This window comes from Bos indicus x Bos taurus, chromosome X (assembly GCF_003369695.1).
Source record: "Bos indicus x Bos taurus breed Angus x Brahman F1 hybrid chromosome X, Bos_hybrid_MaternalHap_v2.0, whole genome shotgun sequence".
Taxonomy (NCBI): domain Eukaryota; kingdom Metazoa; phylum Chordata; class Mammalia; order Artiodactyla; family Bovidae; genus Bos; species Bos indicus x Bos taurus.
The window spans coordinates 21,881,652-21,900,458 of record NC_040105.1 but is presented as its reverse complement, the minus strand read 5'-3'; positions in this window follow the sequence as shown (position 1 = coordinate 21,900,458).

The following is an 18,807-nucleotide window of genomic DNA, read 5'->3' as shown; positions in this document are numbered from 1 at the left end:
CTGTACACACATATTTTTTGGAAACCTTAAATATAAGAAAATATAATTAAAAGTCACTCTAAAATCAAAAGTAAAATTATTCTTTGGGGATTTGTTTAAAAAAAAAAACAGTGAAAAGCAAAGTGTAGTGAATGTACTAAAAGCTACTTAAAATCTCTTAATGTACTTGAAATTTTTTCTGTTAAAAGCTATTGCTTTTTTGTGTGACTTCCTGATTTTCAGTAAAATGTGCATATAATAACAATAAACTATTCTGTGTGAAAAAAAAGATCTGAGAAAGCCCATTTTTTCACTGGACCTATTACCAATAAATCGGTATTTTAAAATTTAAAGATTTTTGAGACTTTCTTAACCCCTTTTTCAATAAGGTTCATTTCTGTTTAAGCATTTCTACACTTTGTAAATTTTCTATCATGTACAGGTCTTCATTTCTAGCCAGAAAAATAGTGTAAGGAGAAATGAGTATGTATTTAGGTTATCTGTGGTCATTGACTATGTAAGCAAGATTACAATGAATATATGTGTTCTATCAGAGAAAGACAAATACCTCATGATACCACTTATATATGGAATCTAAAATAAGACTCAAATGAACTTAGCTATGAAACAGAATCACAGACATAAAGAACAGACTTCTGGTTGTCAAAAGGGAACAGGGTGTGGGGGAGGGATGGTTTGGGAGTTTGGGATTAAATGTGCACTATTATATAGAGAGTGGATGAACAACAAGGTCCTGTGTAGCACAGGAAACTATGTTCAATATCCTATGGTAAACCATGATGAAAAAAAATACGAAAAAAGTGGCTCAGTTGTAGAGTCCGCTTGCAATGCAGGAGACCCGGGTTCGATCCCTGGGTGGGGAAGATCCCTTGGAGAAGGAAATGGCAACCCACTCCAGTATTCTTGCCTGGAGAATCCATGAACAGAGGAACCTGGCAGGCTACAGTCCATGGGATCACAAGAGTCGGACACAACTGAGCGATTAAACCTACCTACCTATATGCTGCTGCTGCTGCTAAGTCGCTTCAGTCATGTCCGATTCTGTGTGACCCCATAGACGGCAGCCCACCAGGCTCCCCCATCCCTGGGATTCTCCAGGCAAGAACACTGGAGTGGGTTGCCATTTCCTTCTTCAATGCATGAAAGTGAAAAGGTAAAGTGAAGTCGCTCAGTCGTGTCCGACTCCTAGCGACCCCATGGACTGCAGCCTACCAGGCTCCTCCGTCCACGGGATTTTCCAGGCAGGAGTGCTGGAGTGGGGTGCCATTGCCTTCTCCGACCTACCTATATACATATATATAAAACTGAATCACTGCTGTACAGCAGAAATTAATACATTGTAAATCAACTATACTTCAATAAAATCCATATATTTTTCTTTTTAAATTTATTTTTAATTGAAGGATAATTGCTTTACAATATTGTTGGCTTCTGTCATACATCAACGTGAATCAAAGGTATACATGTTCCCTTCCTTTTTGAACCTCCCTCGCACCTCCCACCCCATCCCACCCCTCTAGGTTGTCATTTTTTTTTTCTATCACACAAGTTTTGGATACAAGAGTTTACCTAAAATAGGAAGTTACATTTCAATAAATGTATTCATTGGTTGATGGTAGATACTGTACCATATATTGTATTTGGGCGGAGGCATTTGTTTCCTAAATTTATACTAGGAACCAAATGTCTCCAACAAAATATAACTTATAAATTTATAGGTTCCTAAATTTAGAATTTTTATATTATATTCTAAATAGTTACACTGTACCAGCCAATTCAGAAAACCCACTGAGGTAATAAAGATGTGGAATTAGTGGTGATGGTTACACAATTACAAATATACTAAACAGTGAATTGTACTTCTTAAAAGGATGAAACTTATGGCATGTGAATTATTTTTCAATAAAAATATAAAACTTGTTGGTAATAATATATAATATGCTTCACTATCAGAAACTTTTATTGGAAGTAGAAATGTCGCTGAAAATAATGCTATTAATAATAATAGTATTAATATTGGCTCCAACCTTGGGAATTCTCTGGCAGTTCAGTGGTTAGGATTTGGTGCTTTCAGTGCCAGAGCTCAAGTTCAGTCCCTGGTCAGGGAACTAAGATCCCACAAGCTGTGAGGAGTGACCAAAAAAAAAAAAAAAAGGTATACAATTCAGTGACATTTTAGTACAGACAATTCCACGGACAGAGGAGCCTAGTGGGTGACATGTAGTCCATCGAATTGCAAAGAGTCAGACACCACAGAGCGACTAACACACAAAGAATTGTGCAACCATCACGCCAATCCAGATTTCCATCACCCCAAAGAGATCCTTCATGTCAATCCCCTTTGCAGTCAATCCCCATATGCATTTCTGGCCCCAGGCAATCACAAGTAGTCTATCTCTCTATACTGATATGCCTTTTCTGGACATTTTGTACATATCATACAATATATGGTCTTTTTTCACTCAGCATAAGGATTCTGAGGTTCATCTACACTGCAGCATCTATGAATAGTAGTTCATTACTTTCTATTGCTCAATATAATTCCATTTCATGGACAGATCTTGATTTTTTCCACTTTTTGGGTGTTGTGAATAATATTTCCACAAACATTTTTGTACAAGTTTTTATGAAAACATTTTTATTTATCTTGGTAAATATCTACTTGTGCTATTGCTGAGTCCTATGGTAAACCTATGTTAAACATTCTGAGGAATAGCCAAATTTTTCCCAAATGGCTGAACCATTTTACATTCCCACCACCAATATATGAGGCTCCAGTTTCTCCTTACCAATGCCTGATATTGTCTCTTCTTTTTATTATAGACATTCTTGTAGATGTGGTTTTAATTTGCATTTCTCTAATGAATATATTGAGCATCCTTTCATGTACTTAATAGCCACTCAAATGTCTTCTTTGGTAAAGTCTTTATTTAAACTCATTTTAAAATTGGGTTGTTTATCTTACTGAGTTGCAAGAGTTCTTCATATATTCTGGATACAAATCTTCATCAAATGCGTGATTTGCAAACGTTTTCTCCCAGTTTGTAGCTTGTCTTTTCGTTTTCTTAATGGTATCTTTGAAGAACAAAAATTTCTACCTTTGATGAAATCCAATTTCTTTTATGAATCTTGCTTTGGTTGTCAAATTTAATAACACTTTGCCTAACCCAAGGTAATGAATACTTATTCCTATGTTTTCTTCTTAAAGGTTTATGGTTTCAGTTATTACCTTCCAGATATGTGATCTATTTTGAGTTAATTTTTGTGTACAGTGTGAGGTAAGAGTTTAACTCCATATTTTTGCATGTATATATCCAATTGTACCAGCACTATATACTGAAAAGACAATCCTTTCCCTATGGAATTGTCTTGGCATGTTTGTCAAAAATAAATCTGACCATAAAAATGCTTATTTTTGGACTCTCACTTCTGTTCCATTGATGTACAAGTGTATTCTTATGCCAGTACTACAATGCCTTGACTTCTGTAGTCATATAATACATTTTTAACTATGTTCTTTTTCACAACTGGTTTGGCTCTCCTCGAGCCTTTGAATTCCCATGTAAATTTCAGGATCAGCTCGTCAGTTCCTGCAATAAAGTTTGCTGGGTTTTTGATAGGGATTGTTTTATTTTGGGGGTGGATTATATCCTTTTATTCCTTTGGAAACTCTCGTCTTCCTAAATATCCCCCAAACTCTCAGCGTACATTTCCTAGTAATAATTACTGTGTACTGGGCATGGTGCTGAGTGGTTTGCAGTCATTTCTGCATTTCTTCCTTACAATTACCCTCGGAAATTTTCTATATCCTTACAAAGGTGAAAAAATTTTTTTGATGTGTACAATGACATTTATTTTTCCACAAACATTTTCTGGCCTTTCTGGCAGCATGGACAGTAGTAGGCAAGCAGGTTCTGGAATCAGAACAGTTCAAATCTTAACTTCTTCATTTTCCATATATGTAAATTTAAATCATGTACTAGCTACTCTGGGCTTCCCACATGGCGCAGGTGGTAAAGAATCCACCTGCCAATGTAAGACAGGTCAGTTTGATCCCTAGGTTGGGAAGATCCCCTGGAGAAGGAAATGGCAAACCATTCCAGTATTCTTGCCTGGGATATCCTACAGACGGAGGAGCCTGGTGGGCTACAGCCCATGGGGTTGCAAAAGTCAAACACAACTGAGCACGCATGCACCAGGCACTAGCTATTCTGTGTCTCAGCAACTTTATCTGTAACAAAGGGCTAGAAATAGTATTGACCTCAAAAAGGAGTAAATGAGATAATATACATCCAACATTTGACAAAAGTAAGCAAGTTAATACCTGGTAGGCGTTAAGAAGTCATGTATACCAGATTTTATTCATGACCTTCTTTGTCAGGAACCCTGGAGTAACTGACTGGAGCAACAGTTAAAGGAAATGAAATCTCAGTACAAATTGAGCGTAGTCTTACTAATTATAAATATCTTTCTTCTAAATATCTGCTTGTTTATCTTCACTTCCATCTTTGTGCTGTCATATAGAAAGGTACAATCGGCATGTACTGCTATATTTAAAATAGATAATCAACAAGGATCTACTGTATAGCATAGGGAACTCTGCCCAGCATTCTGTAATAACCTAAATGGGAAAAGAATTTGAAATATATACATGTCTATGTATAACCAATCACTTTTCTGTACATCTGAAACTAACGCAAGATTGTTAATCAACTATACTCCAACATAAAATAAAAAATTTTTTAATTAATTGCCCTAAGGCATAAAGTAAAGCAGTGGGGGATCTAGGATTTGAATCCATGCAGTCAGACCCAGAACCCACATGTTGAAGCATCATGCTGCAAGTATCCTGCATGGCTCTTTGGTGAAGCTGACCCAAATGCCACAAGCACATGTTGTTTGCTTGTATAAGGAGAATACTTCTGATAGGGATTGCTTTGTGTGGGTGTGTGCTCAGTTGTGTCTGACTCTGCGACCCCACAGACTGTGTAGCCTGTCAGGCTCCTTCATCCATGGAATTCTCCAGGCAAGAATACTGGAGTGGGTTGCCATTTCTTACTTCAGGGGACTGTTTTAAATCTGTAGGTAAGTTTGAAGAGAATCACCATCTTCTTGACCTTGAGACTTCCATTCCCAGAGGGCCATCTAGCCCCACCTATACGGCCCTCCCCAGTCATGCTTCCAGGACAGTGGGACTCTCAGCCAGGCCTAGGTCCTGGCTGTTCAAGTGTGCACCCTCTCACCAGCTTGCACTCTAGCTAACCCCGCCCCAAGCAGAAGAGGCCAAACTAACTTACCCAAGTCCCTACATGCCCTGTATGGACAAAGATATTTTGTCCTGAGACAGCTATGCAATCGCTGTTTTTTTTTCTTTTTCCAAAGAACTTAGAACCAATAAATAACCTCAGAGCCTAGATTCAATCTCGTCTCTATCCTTAACCACAGTCTCCAAACCCTAAAGCTGTGCTCCTGGCAACAGTCATTACTGGCGGCTTTTCTTCACTTCTTCCATCAAGCAAACACCATATAGCAGCTTTTCATTGCTCCCACTCACTCAACTCGGCCACTCACACTTGGGACGTCAGTGTGTGTGTATGTGTGTATGCACATCCACTGAAATGCAGAACTGGTGAATATGTGGCTTGTATCGTGAGGCTTCTGAAGTATAGTGCTGCTTTTCACTGATTTATAAAGAAGATAAAAAAGATTAACTTTAGGAAAAGGGTTCATTCTTTTTAACATTTTCATTTACAAAGAGGCATTGTCTGTACTGTGTTTCAAAGTAAATATATTTCATTAAAATGATGACATTAATTTTATCTTTGCTTGATAGTGGATGTTTAACAAGTTACAGTACTTTTCTAGCTAGACTAGCATATCACACTCTTTGTTTTACTCATCTCCCTGGCTATTCCTTCTCTGTGACAGTTCTCTACTTTTGTCTGGATGACTCCTGGTGCTCCAGACCCCAGACCTTGCTCTATTTCCCCTCAGTCCCTTGGTAATCTCCCAAACATGTCATGAATATTTGGCTTCCATGCTGAGGCTTCTGAAACACAGTGTTATTTTTCACTGGTTTGTAAGCAACACAAATGTGATTAATTTCTTTAAAAAGTTTATTCTTTTTCATGTTTTCAAGAGGGCCTTGGCAACACTGTATTTCAAGGTAAATATGTTCAGTTAAAATGGACCTAGAGATTGCCATAATGAGTGAAGTAGGTCAGACAGAAAAAGACAAATATCATGAGATCAATCACTTATATGTGGAATGGTACAAATGAACTTATTTACAAAACAGAAATAGAGTCACAAATGTAGAAAACAAACTTACAGTTACCAAGGGGGTTCGAAGGAAGGACAGGGATAAACTGGGAGATTGGGATTGATATATACACACTGCTGTTGTTGCTAAGTCGCTTCAGTCATGTCCGACTCTGTGCGACCCCATAGATGGCAGCCCACCAGGCTCTGCCGTCCCTGGGATTCTCCAGGCAAGAACAGTGGAGTGGGTTGCCATTTCCTTCTCCAATGCATGGAAGTGAAGTCACTCAGTCGTGTCCGACTCATAACGACCCCATGGATTGCAGCCCACCAGGCTCATCCGTCCATGGGATTTTCCAGGCAAGAGTACTGGAGTGGGGTGCCACTGCCTTCTCCGATATACACACTACTATATATATAATAGATAACTCAAAGAACCTACTGTATAGCACAGGGAGCTCTGGTCAATACTCTGTGATGACGTGTATGGGAAAAGAATCTAAAAAAGAGTGAATATATGTATAACTGATTCATTTTGCTGTACAGCAGAAATGAACACATTGTAAATCAACTACTGCAACAAAAATTAATTTAAAGAATGGCGACATTCACTATACCATTTATTGATGGTGGATGCTTAGCAATTTACGGTACCTGTCTCTACAGCTTGTAGTGTGCCACCCTCTAGTCTCCTAGACCAGATCCCAAAGTTCTCCTGGACAGCTCCCTACCCTGCATGCCCCAGGTTCTACTCCTCGCACCTTCTCTTTTCTCCCCCATTCCCTTCAAACCTGCTCCTTCTTGAAGTCTTCCAGATCTCAGGAAATGAAAATTCCACCCTTCTTTGCAACCTCCTTTTCGTCTGTCCCTACATCCAGGAAATTCTGTTGGCGCTACCTTCAAGAACGTTTACAGAGTCTGGCCAGTTCTCATGTCTCTACTCTGCCTCCCACTTCATTCCATTGTTAGAATACTCTCCTTACCCATCTCCCTGCTTCCACACTTGTTTGCCTAATTCTTTCTTTAACTGACCATTTTGTTTGTGTGTGTGTTATCTTCCAGAGTTTTTTCCCTCTTTCCGTTTTATTGAGATGTAACTGACCTACAGCACTATGTAAGTTTAAAGTATACAGGATAATGACTTGACTTACATATATTGTGAAATGATTACCACAGTAAGTCTAGTTATCATCTATCACTTCATACAGATATAAGGGGGAAAAAAGAGAAAAAAATACATTTTTCCTTGTGATAAGAACTTTTAGAATCTACTCTTTAAGTAACTTTCAAATATACCATACAACAGTGTTAACTATAGTTGTCACATTGAATATTACATTATGCCTAAGTTCTATTTCTTACACAACAGCCTGAGTGTTAATCATATTACTCCTCTTCTCAAAACCTTCCAGTGGTTCGTAATTTCTCAAAAGGCCAAAGACCAAAGACCTTATAATGACCAACAAGGCTTTACACAGTCTGGCCCCTTATCTCCTTCAAGTCAAGGCTAAAATGACTACCCAATCATCTTAGTTAAAAAGGAAACACCTCTCCTCCTTGACACCCCTCATCTCTTTATCCTGCTCTGTTATTTCCTGTATGGCCACATTCTAAGAGACCGTATAATTACAATTTGCTCATTTGTTTATTGCCTGACTTATGTAGTCTATTAGAGGGTAAGGATTTTCATGCATGTGTCACTGATAGAAATGCAGTGCTTATAACAAGACTTTGCACATAGTAGGCACTCATACACAGAAGAACTGTACAAAAAAGGTCTTAATGACTCAGATAACCACGATGGTGTGGTTACTCACCTAGAGCCAGACATTGTGGAGTGTGAAGTCAAGTGGGCCTTAGGAAGCATTACTACGAACAAAGCTAGTGGAGGTAATGGAATTCCAGCTGAGCTATTTCAAATCCTAAAAGATGATGCTGTAAAAGTGCTGCATTCAATATGCCAGCAAATTTGAAAAATTTAGCAGTGGCCACAGAACTGGAAAAGATCCATTTTTATTCCAATCCCAAAGAAAAGCAATGCCAAACAATGTCCATACTACCATACAATTGCACTCATTTCCCATGCTAGCAAGGTAATGCTCAAAATCCTTCAAGGGCTAGGCTTCAACAGTACGTGAACTGAGAACTTCTAGATGTACAAGCTGGATTTAGAAAAGGCAGAGGAACCAGAGATCAAACTGCCAACATCTGCTGGATCATAGAAAAAGCAAGGGAATTAAAAAAAAAATCTATTTCTGCTTTATTGACTATACTAAAGCCTCTGACTGTGTGGATCACAACAAACTGTGGAAAGCTTTTAAAGAGATGGGAATACCAGACCATCTTACCTGTCTCCTGAGAAACCTGTATGCAGAACAAGAAGCAACAGTTAGAACTGGACATGGAACAACCAACTGGTTCAAAATTGGGAAAGAAGTACCTCAAGGCTGTATTTTGTCAACCTGCTTATTTAATTTATATATATAAATATATATATTATATATAATATATTATATATTACATCATGTGAAATGCTAGGCTGGATGACTCACAAGCTGGAATCAAGACTGTCAACAGGAGAAGTATCAATAACCTCAGATAGGCAGATGATACCACTTTAATGGCAGAAAGCAAAAAGGAGCCTCTTGAGGGTGAAAGAGGAGAGTGAAAAAGCTGGTTTAAAACTCAACATTCAAAAAATGAAGATCATGGCATCCAGTACCATCACTTCAGGGCAAATAGAAGGGGAAAAAGTGGGAACAGTGACAGATTTTATTTTCTTGGGCTCCAAAATCACTGTGGACAGTGACTGCCTCCATGAAACTAAAAGTCAATTGCTCCTTGGAAGAAAAGCTATAACAAACTTACTGTATTAAAAAGCATAGATATCACTTTGCCAACAAAGGTACATATAGTCAAAGCTATGGTTTTTTCTAGCAGTCACATACAGATGTCCAAGTTGAACCATAAAGAAGGCTGAGTGCTGAAGAACTGATACTTTTGAATTGTGATCTTGAAGAAGACTCTTGAGAGTCCCTTGGATAGAAAGGAGATCAAACCAGTCAACCTTAGAGGAAATCAACCCTGAATATTTGTTGGAAGGACTGATGCTGAAGCTGAAGCTCCACTACTTTTGCACACCTGATGTGAAGAGCTGACTCACAGGAAGATCTGATGTTGGGAAAGATTGAGGGCGAGAGAAGTGGGTGACAGAGGATAAGACGGTTGGAAAGAAAGTCAAGTCACTCAGTTGTGTCCAACTCTTTGTAACCCCATGGACTGTAGCCTGCCAGACTCCTCTGTCCAGACTCCTCTGTCCATGGAATTTTCTAGGCAAGAATACTGGAGTGGGTTGCCATATCCTTCTCCAGGGGATCTTCCCGACCCAGGGATCGAACTCGGATCTCCTGCATTGCAGGCAGCCTCTTTACCGTCTGAGCCACCAGGGAGATGGTTGGATGGTATCACTAACTCAATGGACATGAGTCTGAGCAAACTCTGGGAGATAGTGAAGGACAGGGAAGCCCGGCGAGCTGCAGTCCATGAGGTCATAAAGAGTCGGATGAAACTTATCGAGAGTGAACAACAACAAAGGCACTCATAAATATTTATGGCATGAATAAGTAAATTAGTAGATTATAATGAACAATTTATTTAATTAACTAGGAGTAAAAAAAAGGCAACAGTGTGAAGATCATTTAATATGCTAATTAGTATAATAACATAATGGTCTTCCCAGGTGGCTCAGTTGGTAAAGAATCTGCCTGCCAATGCAGGAGACCCAAGAGACATGGGTTTGTTCCCTGGATCAGGAAGATCCTCTGGAGAAGGAAACGGCAACCCACTCCAGCATTCTTGCCTGGAAAATTCCATGGACAGAGGAGCTTGGTGGGCTACAGTCCATGTGGTCGCAAAGAGTTGAACAGGACTGAGTAACTGAGGACACATAATAACATAATACAGTGGAAAGAGCATGAGGTAAGTGGTGACACAGGAGGGCAGAAGCCCTGACTGCCAAGGTCTACACATGCCAGCCGTCCTGAGTTTTGCTTCTTTTCCCTCTCCCCTTCATGTCCTACTGTGACTCTACTAAATTTTTGGCGGTTCTCTAAATAAATGTGCCTGGCTGACTCTTTCAGGCCTGGAAGGCACTGCCCTATGGGTGTCCTTTACCCATTTCCTTTTCCCCTTTCCTCCTTTCCTTTGGACTGTACTTAGCAATCATTGCCTCTGAGTAGCCTTGCTTGACCCACTGAACCCTAGACTGCACTTTCTCATCTGTGATTGCACACATAGCACCCCATGCTGTCTAAACCTGTCACCGTGTGTTAGGGACTCTGAAACCAAACCTGAATAGTTTTGAACCCCTTTTGGCTGACCACAGGTGCAAAGCAGTTCCTCTAACCACTTCTAGCAGAGAATTGTTTGCTAGGGCTTTAAGGATGGAAGTGAAATATGAAGAAGCATTGGGTTTCTGGAAGAATCACAGTGTTGAGTCTTCTTGACATTAAAGATACAAATTATCACTTCAATTTTCCTTTCGGTGGTGCGGTGGCTCCCTATGTTGGTGAAATGACACATGTATACATACTTCGAACAGTTTCATGAGGGGAGGGCCCTTGGAAGGGCCTTTGCTTCTTTTCGCGTCCACAACCCTTTTGGATTTCGTATTCTCCTAGCTGGGCCCAGGGGATGGGTCTGGGGGCTCATGAGATTTGGGAAGAGAGATGGGAGAAACAACTGATATGTTTAACAATGGGTTCACACCAAATAGTCCAGGTCTGACTTTGAGATGATCAAAGAGAACATCCCTGTGCAAGGATCTCTAGAACCTGTGACCTGTTTTTAAAGAGATTGAAGTTTCTTTGTGAAGGCTTTAGGCTTTTGCTTTCCTAGGGAAGTGCAGGGAAAATTAAGTTTGTGTGTCATGAAGTGCAAGGAGAGAGCTGGAGAAATGTGGAGAGGTGGTGACAGATCAGAAGGCCAGAAGTAATTGGAGAGAAGCTAAGAAGAGCCATTCCAAGTGACACGTGACCAGTGATAACCGAGATGGGGAAACATTAACCAGGAGTCCTCCAACATTCATGAAAACACCAATTTCCTATTAGTCACGCAACATAAAGATTCAAGTTATTCTATTTGGCTGTTAAAACAACAAACTGTCAAGGCTGGAAAATCTGGGAACCCTCAGACTGCATGTTGAAGGCTCCATCTGGGTTAGGGCCTCCCAGGGGTACCTAGTGGTAAAGAACCCACCTGCCAATGCAGGGACAAAAGAGAGGCGGGTTCAATCCTGGGATTGGGAAGATCCCCTGGAGAAGGGCATGGCAACTCCAGTATTCTTGCCTGGAGAATCCCATGGACAGAGAAGCCTGGTGGGCTACAGTCCATAGGGTCATAAAGAGGACACAAATGAGCAACTTAGCACTCATCTGGGACAGTGACCAGGAAATAATGCTTAGGGCAAGAGCCATCAACTTGTTGAATGGGTCAGTGTACAGGTCTTGGAGTGGATCCACAGAAGAAGTTTGTATGGATTTGGGGGATACTGGTGGGCCCTGAAGGACTGAGAGAGACTGGATCCCACAAGTTACCTCTTCAGGGGAGTGCTTGGCAAAAGTTTTCAAGAGGAAAGAAAATGCATGTGCAGCTTTATTAGGTTTTCCTGAGGATGTAACTCTGATTCCCTGAGACTGGAGTGGAGGTTAGTTACATGAAAAGTGATTACCAAGATAATTACTGCAGACTCTGGATTTCTGAAAAGCCTCAATTTACTTAAAGAGAGAGAGAGAGACTTCCCTGGTGGTCCAGTGGCTAAAACTCTGAGCTACCAATGCAGAAGTCCTAGGTTTGATCCCTGGTCAGGGAGAACGGCAAACCACTTCAGCATTCTTGCCTTGAGATCCCCATGAACAGTATGAAAAGGCAAAAAGATATGACACTGAAAGATGAACTCTGCAGGTTGGTAGGTGCTCAATATGCTACTAGAGAAGAGCAGAGAAATAGCTCCAAAAGGAACAAAGAGGCTGAGCCAGAGTGGAAACAACGCCCAGTTGCAGATGTATCTGGTGGTGAAAGTAAAGTCTAATGCTCTAAAGAAAAATATTCCATAGGAACCTGGAATGTTAGATCCATGAATCAAGGTAAATTGGAAGTGGTCAAACAGGAGATGGCAAGAGTGAACAACAGCAGCTAGGAATCAGTGAACTAAAATGGATGGGAATGGGCTTCTTTAATTCAGATGACTATATATTTACTCCTGTGGGCAAGGAATCCCTTAGAAGAAATGGAGTAGACTTTATAGTCAACAAGAGTCTAAATGCAGTACTTGGGTGCAATCTCAAAATTGACAGAATGATCTCTGTTTGTTTCCAAGGCAACCCATTCAATTACACAGTAATCCAAGTCTATGCCCCAACCACTAATGCTGAAGAAGTTGAAGCTGAACAGTTCTGTGAGGACCTACAAGACCTTCTAGAACTAATACCAAAAAAAGATGTCCTTTTCATCATAGGGGACTGGAACTCAAAAGTAGGAAGTCAAGAGATACCTGGAGTAACAGGCAAGTTTGCCTGGGAGTACAAAATGAAGTAAGGCAAAGGTTAACAGAGTTTTGCCAAGAGAACGCACTGGTCATAGCAAATACCCTCTTCTAACAACACAAGAGATGACTTTACACATGGCCATCACCAGATGGTCAACACCAAAATCAGACTGATTACATTCTTTGCAGCCGGAGATGGAGCTCTATAAAGTCAACAAAAACAAGACCAGGAGCTGACTGTGGCTCATTTCATGAACTCCTTACTGCCAAATTCAGACTGAAATTGAAGAAAGTAGGGAAAACCACTACAGCATTCAGGTATGAAAGTGAAAGTGAAGTCGCTCAGTTGTGTCCAACTCTTTGCGACCCCTTGGACCACTAGGCTCCTCCATCCATGGGATTTTCCAGGCAAGAATACTGGAGTGGGTTGCCATTTCTTTCTCCAGGAGATCTTCCCGACAGGGATTGAACCCAGGTCTTCCGCCTTGTAGGCAGACTCTTTACAGTCTGAGCCACCAAATCCCTTATGATTATACAGTGGAAGTGACAAATAGATTCAAGGTATTAGATCTGATAGACAGAGTGCCTGAAGAACTATGGACGGAGGCTCCTAACACTGTACAGGAGGCAATGATCAAAACCATCCTCAAGAAAAAGAAATGCAAAATGGTTGTCTGAGGAGGCCTTACAAACAGCTGAGAAAAGAAGAGAACTGAAAGACAAAGGAGAGATATACCCATTTGAATGCAGAGTTCCAAAGAATAGCAAGGAGAGATGAGAAAGCCTTCCTCAGTGATCAATGCAAAGAAATAGAGGAAAACAATAGAACGGGAAAGACTAGAGATCTCTTCAAGAAAATTAGAGATACCAAGGGAACTTTTCATGCAAAGATGGGCACAATAAAGGACCTAACAGAAGCAGAAGATATTAAAAAGAGGTGGCAAGAATACACAGAAGAACTATACAAAAAGATCTTAATGACCTGGATAACCATAGTGGTGTGATCTGTCACCTAGAGCCAAACACCTTGGACTGGGAAGTCAAGTGGGCCTTAGGAAGCATCACTATGAACAAAGCTAGTGGAGGTGACAGAATTCCAGCTGAGCTATTTCAAATCCTAAAAGATGATGCTGTAAAAGTGCTGCACTCAATATGCCAGCAAATTTGGAAAACTCGGCAGTGGCCACAGAACTGGAAAAGGTCAGTTTTTATTCCAATCCCAAAGAAAGGCAATGCCAGATAATGTCCATACTACCATACAATTGCACTCATTTCCCATGCTAGCAAGGTAATGCTCAAAATCCTTCAAGGGCTAGGCTTCAACAGTATGTGAACTGAGAACTTCCAGATGTACAAGCTGGATTTAGAAGAGGCAGAGGAACCAGAGATCACCTCTTGGTCAACACCTCTTGGATCATAGAAAAAGCAAGATTTCAGAAAAACATCTACTTCTGCTTCATTGACTATGCTAAAGCCTTCAATTATGTGGATCACAACAAACTATGAAAAATTCTTAAAGAGACAGGAATACCAGACCATCTTACCTCTCTCCTAAGAAATCTGTACGCAGGTCAAGAAGTAACAGTCAGAACTGGACATGGAACAATGGACTGGTTCCAAATTGGGAAAGAAGTACCTGAAGGCTGTATATTGTCACCCTGATTATTTAACTTACATGCAGAGTACATCATGGGAAATGCTGGGTTGGATGAAGCTCAAACTGGAATCAAGATTGCCAGGAGAAATATCAATAACCTCAGATATGCAGATGACACTACCCTTATGGCAGAAAGCAAAGAGGAACTAAAGAACCTCTTGATGAAGGTGAAAGAGGAGAGTGAAAAAGCTGGTTTAAAACTCAACATTCAAAAAACTAAGATCATGGCATCCGGTCCCATCACTTCACGGCAAATAGATGGGGAAACAATGGCAACAGTGACAGATTTTATTTTGGGGGGCTCCAAAATCACTGTGGATGGTGACTGCAGCCATGAAATTAAAAGACAATTGCACCTTGGAAGGAAAGCTATGACCAACCTAGACAGCATTATTAAAAATCAGAGACATTACTTTGCCAATAAAGGTCCATATAGTCAAAGCTATGGATTTGCCAGTAGTCATGTATGCTTGTGAGAGTTGGACCTTAAAGAAGGCTGAGCACTGAAAAACTGATGCTTTCAAACTGTGTTGGAGAAGACTCTTGAGAGTCCCTTTGATTAAACTAGTCAATCATAAAGGAAATCAATTCTGAATATTCACTGGAAGGAATGATGCTGAAGTTGAAACTCCAACACTTGGGCCACCAGATGTGAAGAGCTGACTCTTTAGAAAATACTCTGATGCTGGCAAAGATTGAGGGCAAGAGGAAAAGTGGGTGACAGAGAACAAGATGGTTGGATGGCATCACTAACTCAATGGACATGAGTTTGAGCAAACTACGGGATATGGTGAAGGACAGGGAGACCTGGAGTGCTGCAGTCCATGGGCTGCAAACAGTCAAACACAACTGAGCAACTGAACAACAGGGAACTAGATCTCACATGTGGTGACTAAGAGTTCACATGCCACAGCTAAAGATCCCGCATGCCACAACGGAGATCCCTCAAGCTGCAACTAAGACCCGGCATAGCCAGATAAGTAAATAAAAATTAAAAGACCCTTAAAAAACTGATGGAGAGGAGGGGTTATAGTGGATATACAGTATCCTAAATCCTCAGAATCCCTGGCTGGGAACTTCCTTCCAACTCCACTACCACTCCCAATCCCAAGCCTCTAGCATGCTTCGGGACAGCTAGATACCTGGTTTAAGGACTGTATTCTTAAAAAGTAAGCCAGCCTGCTAGGAAAAGCAGCTTTCACTTCCCCCATGGGGCTCTATCAGAGTGAAAGGATGCCCTCAAGGCATTAAGGAGCTCCTATTACTTTCCAGTGAGGAAAAGAACTGAAGACAGGAATTACCTGGAGGAGTTAATTTAAAAGATGTGGTTTTACTTTGGTTGGTCTCTTAGAAGCGGAATGCTTCTTATTATATACTAATGAGTCAACTCTTCCCATGAGGTGGCCAAAGTACTGGAGTTTCAGCTTCAGCATCATTCCCTCCAAAGAAATCCTAGGGCTGATCTCCTTCAGAATGGACTGGTTGGATCTCCTTGCAGTCCAAGGGACTCTCAAGAGTCTTCTCCAACACCACAGTTCAAAAGCATCAATTCTTTGGTGCTCAGCTTTCTTCACAGTCCAACTCTCACATCCATACATGACCACTGGAAAAACCATAGCCTTGACTAGACGAACCTTTGTTGGCAAAGTAATGTCTCTGCTTTTCAATATGCTATCTAGGTTGGTCATAACTTTTCTTCCAAGGAGTAAGCGTTTTTTAATTTCATGGCTGCAGTCACCATCCGCAGTGATTTTGGAGCCCAGAAAAATAAAGTCTGACACTGTTTCCACTGTTTCCCCATCTATTATACACACACATTTTGGACTTGATGAAATTTCACAAATGAAACCATGAAATATCATAATAAGGAGTGTACTGATGGGGCTTCCTTGCTGATCCAGTGGTTAAGACTCTGCCTTGCAGTGCAAGAGATACAGGTTCGGTCCCTGGTCCCTGAAGATCCCACATACCTCAGAGCAACTAAGCCCATATGCCACAACTACAGAGCCTGTGCTCTAGAGCCCGAGAGCGCAGCGGCTACTGAAGCCCCTGCGCCCTAGGGTGGATGCTCCACAACAAGAGAGGCCATTGCAATGAAAAGCCTGCACATGCAAGGAAGAGTAGCCCCCGCTTGCCGAAACTAGAGAAAGCCCACGCAGCAAAGACGACCCAGCACAGTCAAAAATAAATAAATAAATCTTAAAAAAAAAAAAAGGAGTGTGTGGAAGACAACAGCTCATGTCACCCACTACAGTTGTATGTACACCTGCTACTCAGAATACAGATACATTTCAGTTCCCGCTTGAATAAGGAACAGAAGTCTCTCTCCAAGAGGTCAGTGCCACTCCGTAATGCATAGTTTAAAATGTATGTCTGTTAGCTAATGTGGAAAAATCAAAATCAGTGCTTTTGGATGTGCAAAGTTGAATCTATGCCGTTTTAAAGTTATTTTATGACATACAGTTTTTAAAAGCTGGTTTTATACTTTAAATTGGAAAAGGGACGCGTATTTCCCTATTTTAAAAAGATGAGAGTGATTCTCTTATTTTTTCCCACGAAGTAGACTACTTCAGCAAAATGGTACACCGTGTGCTATTCTGGCCTCTTGGGAAACATGACATAGTCAAGTTTGCTAGAAAGAGATTAATGATAGCTTTCAGCCATACATCTCACTGTGACTTCTTCGGGATATTTATTGGTCTGAAGAGAAAATGGCGGCGGGGGGTGGGAGTAAGAGAAATTTGTGTTTAGGATCAGAAATGGGCAATGGATGACTTACAGTTAACTGTAGAACCACTGGCTTCCAACTGTGTTTTTCTGTCATCTACACTTTTCCCACATAGAGATTTCACAACAATAAATTTACAAAACAGTCCTGTAACGCAGTTTTAAATTATTAAATCGAGAGAAGGCGGTATGTAAAAAGCATGAGCTACACCTCTAGAGCCGATTTGTCAGAAACGAACAACAACCCTTAAAATCACTGCTCTCTGAATGTTCGTTCTTGCCATCTATTTTGACGCAAATAGAAAACAGAACAGCGTTTTTAGATCCGGCATTTCTGTGTGGTGCAGACATGCCGGCTTCTATGAATTTTCTCACCTCTGGGAAATGTACTTCTAAACCGTGTAACTGTTGTGCAACTAGCCAAGTGGAACTATGACGCAACAGTCCGCTGCAAGTTGCCTTTAAAACAATGATGTCATTTGGCGCAGATGTAGTCACGTTTATAACACAGGTAGATACCGCAAAGCACCTTCCATATCGTCCCCGAGTCCCCCACCCCCACCGTGTGCCAGATGCAAAAAGACATTTTCCGGGTTTCCTAACCCTCAACTTGTGGAGGGTGGGCGCACCACAGTGGCTCGAGCCCACCGCTCGTGCAAGTGAAGTGGGACCGCGGCGAGGGGACCAGCACTGCCGAGAGTTCCCAGCCCCGACGGCGAAGCCGCACGGGAAGCCGCGTTGGGCCGGGCCCACGGCCGCAGCGCCGACCGCTTTACTCCCTCCTTGCGGCCCGCTGGCGTGGCGGGCAGAACGTGGGGCCCCGCGGGCGTGGGACAGCCCTGCCCCCATCCCGCTCCCACACCCGCTCCCGCTCCCGCGGCGCCGGAAGTGACGCGCGCTGGCTGAAAGATGGCGGCATTGGCGCTCGACCAGGGGGAAGGTAAACACCCTCCAGGCCGCTGCCCGCGCGCGGGCCCCCTCGAGGCGCCGGCGGGGGCCGAGGGTGCCTCCCGGGCCTGCGTTCCAACTCTCGGCTTCCCACCCTTCGACCGCCCTACCCGCGTGGCAGGCTTCCGCGTTGTACGACGGCGCACTGGGCCCCCTGCCGGCGGGCCCCGCCTCCCTGGGCGGGCCCCGGGCGGCTCCCGCGGCCCGCAGGGGGCGCGCGGCCCGGAGCGGCCCCTGGCTCGTGGCCCCGCAAGCTCCGCCCCTTTCCCGCCCCTTTCCCGCCTTCCTCCACCCCCGGCGTGGGTGATCCTGAGGCTCCGCGCGCTCTGGGGCAGAAGCCCGGAGACGCCGTCGTCGACGTCTTCACCGCCGGTGCTTCTCCTGCTACCCGCGGCCCCCCAGCCCCTCTCTCCGCCCGAGGCCCCGCGTCGGCCCTCCCGCCGAACCCCGCCGGGCGCTGCGAAGCCCCTGGCGTTGGCAAGGCCGACCCCGGCCCCGACGCCGCTCCGCCTCGCCCGACTGTCTCGAATCTCTCCTCAGAGCTGTCTTCTTTCCCAGGACTGGTTTCGTGGGGGCCGCAGGCGCGCACTCTCGCCCCCCGCCAGAGCGCCCTGGCTCGGCCCGGGAGCGGCTTCTTGTAGACGTTCGAGGAGCCTGCCGAGTGCCGTCC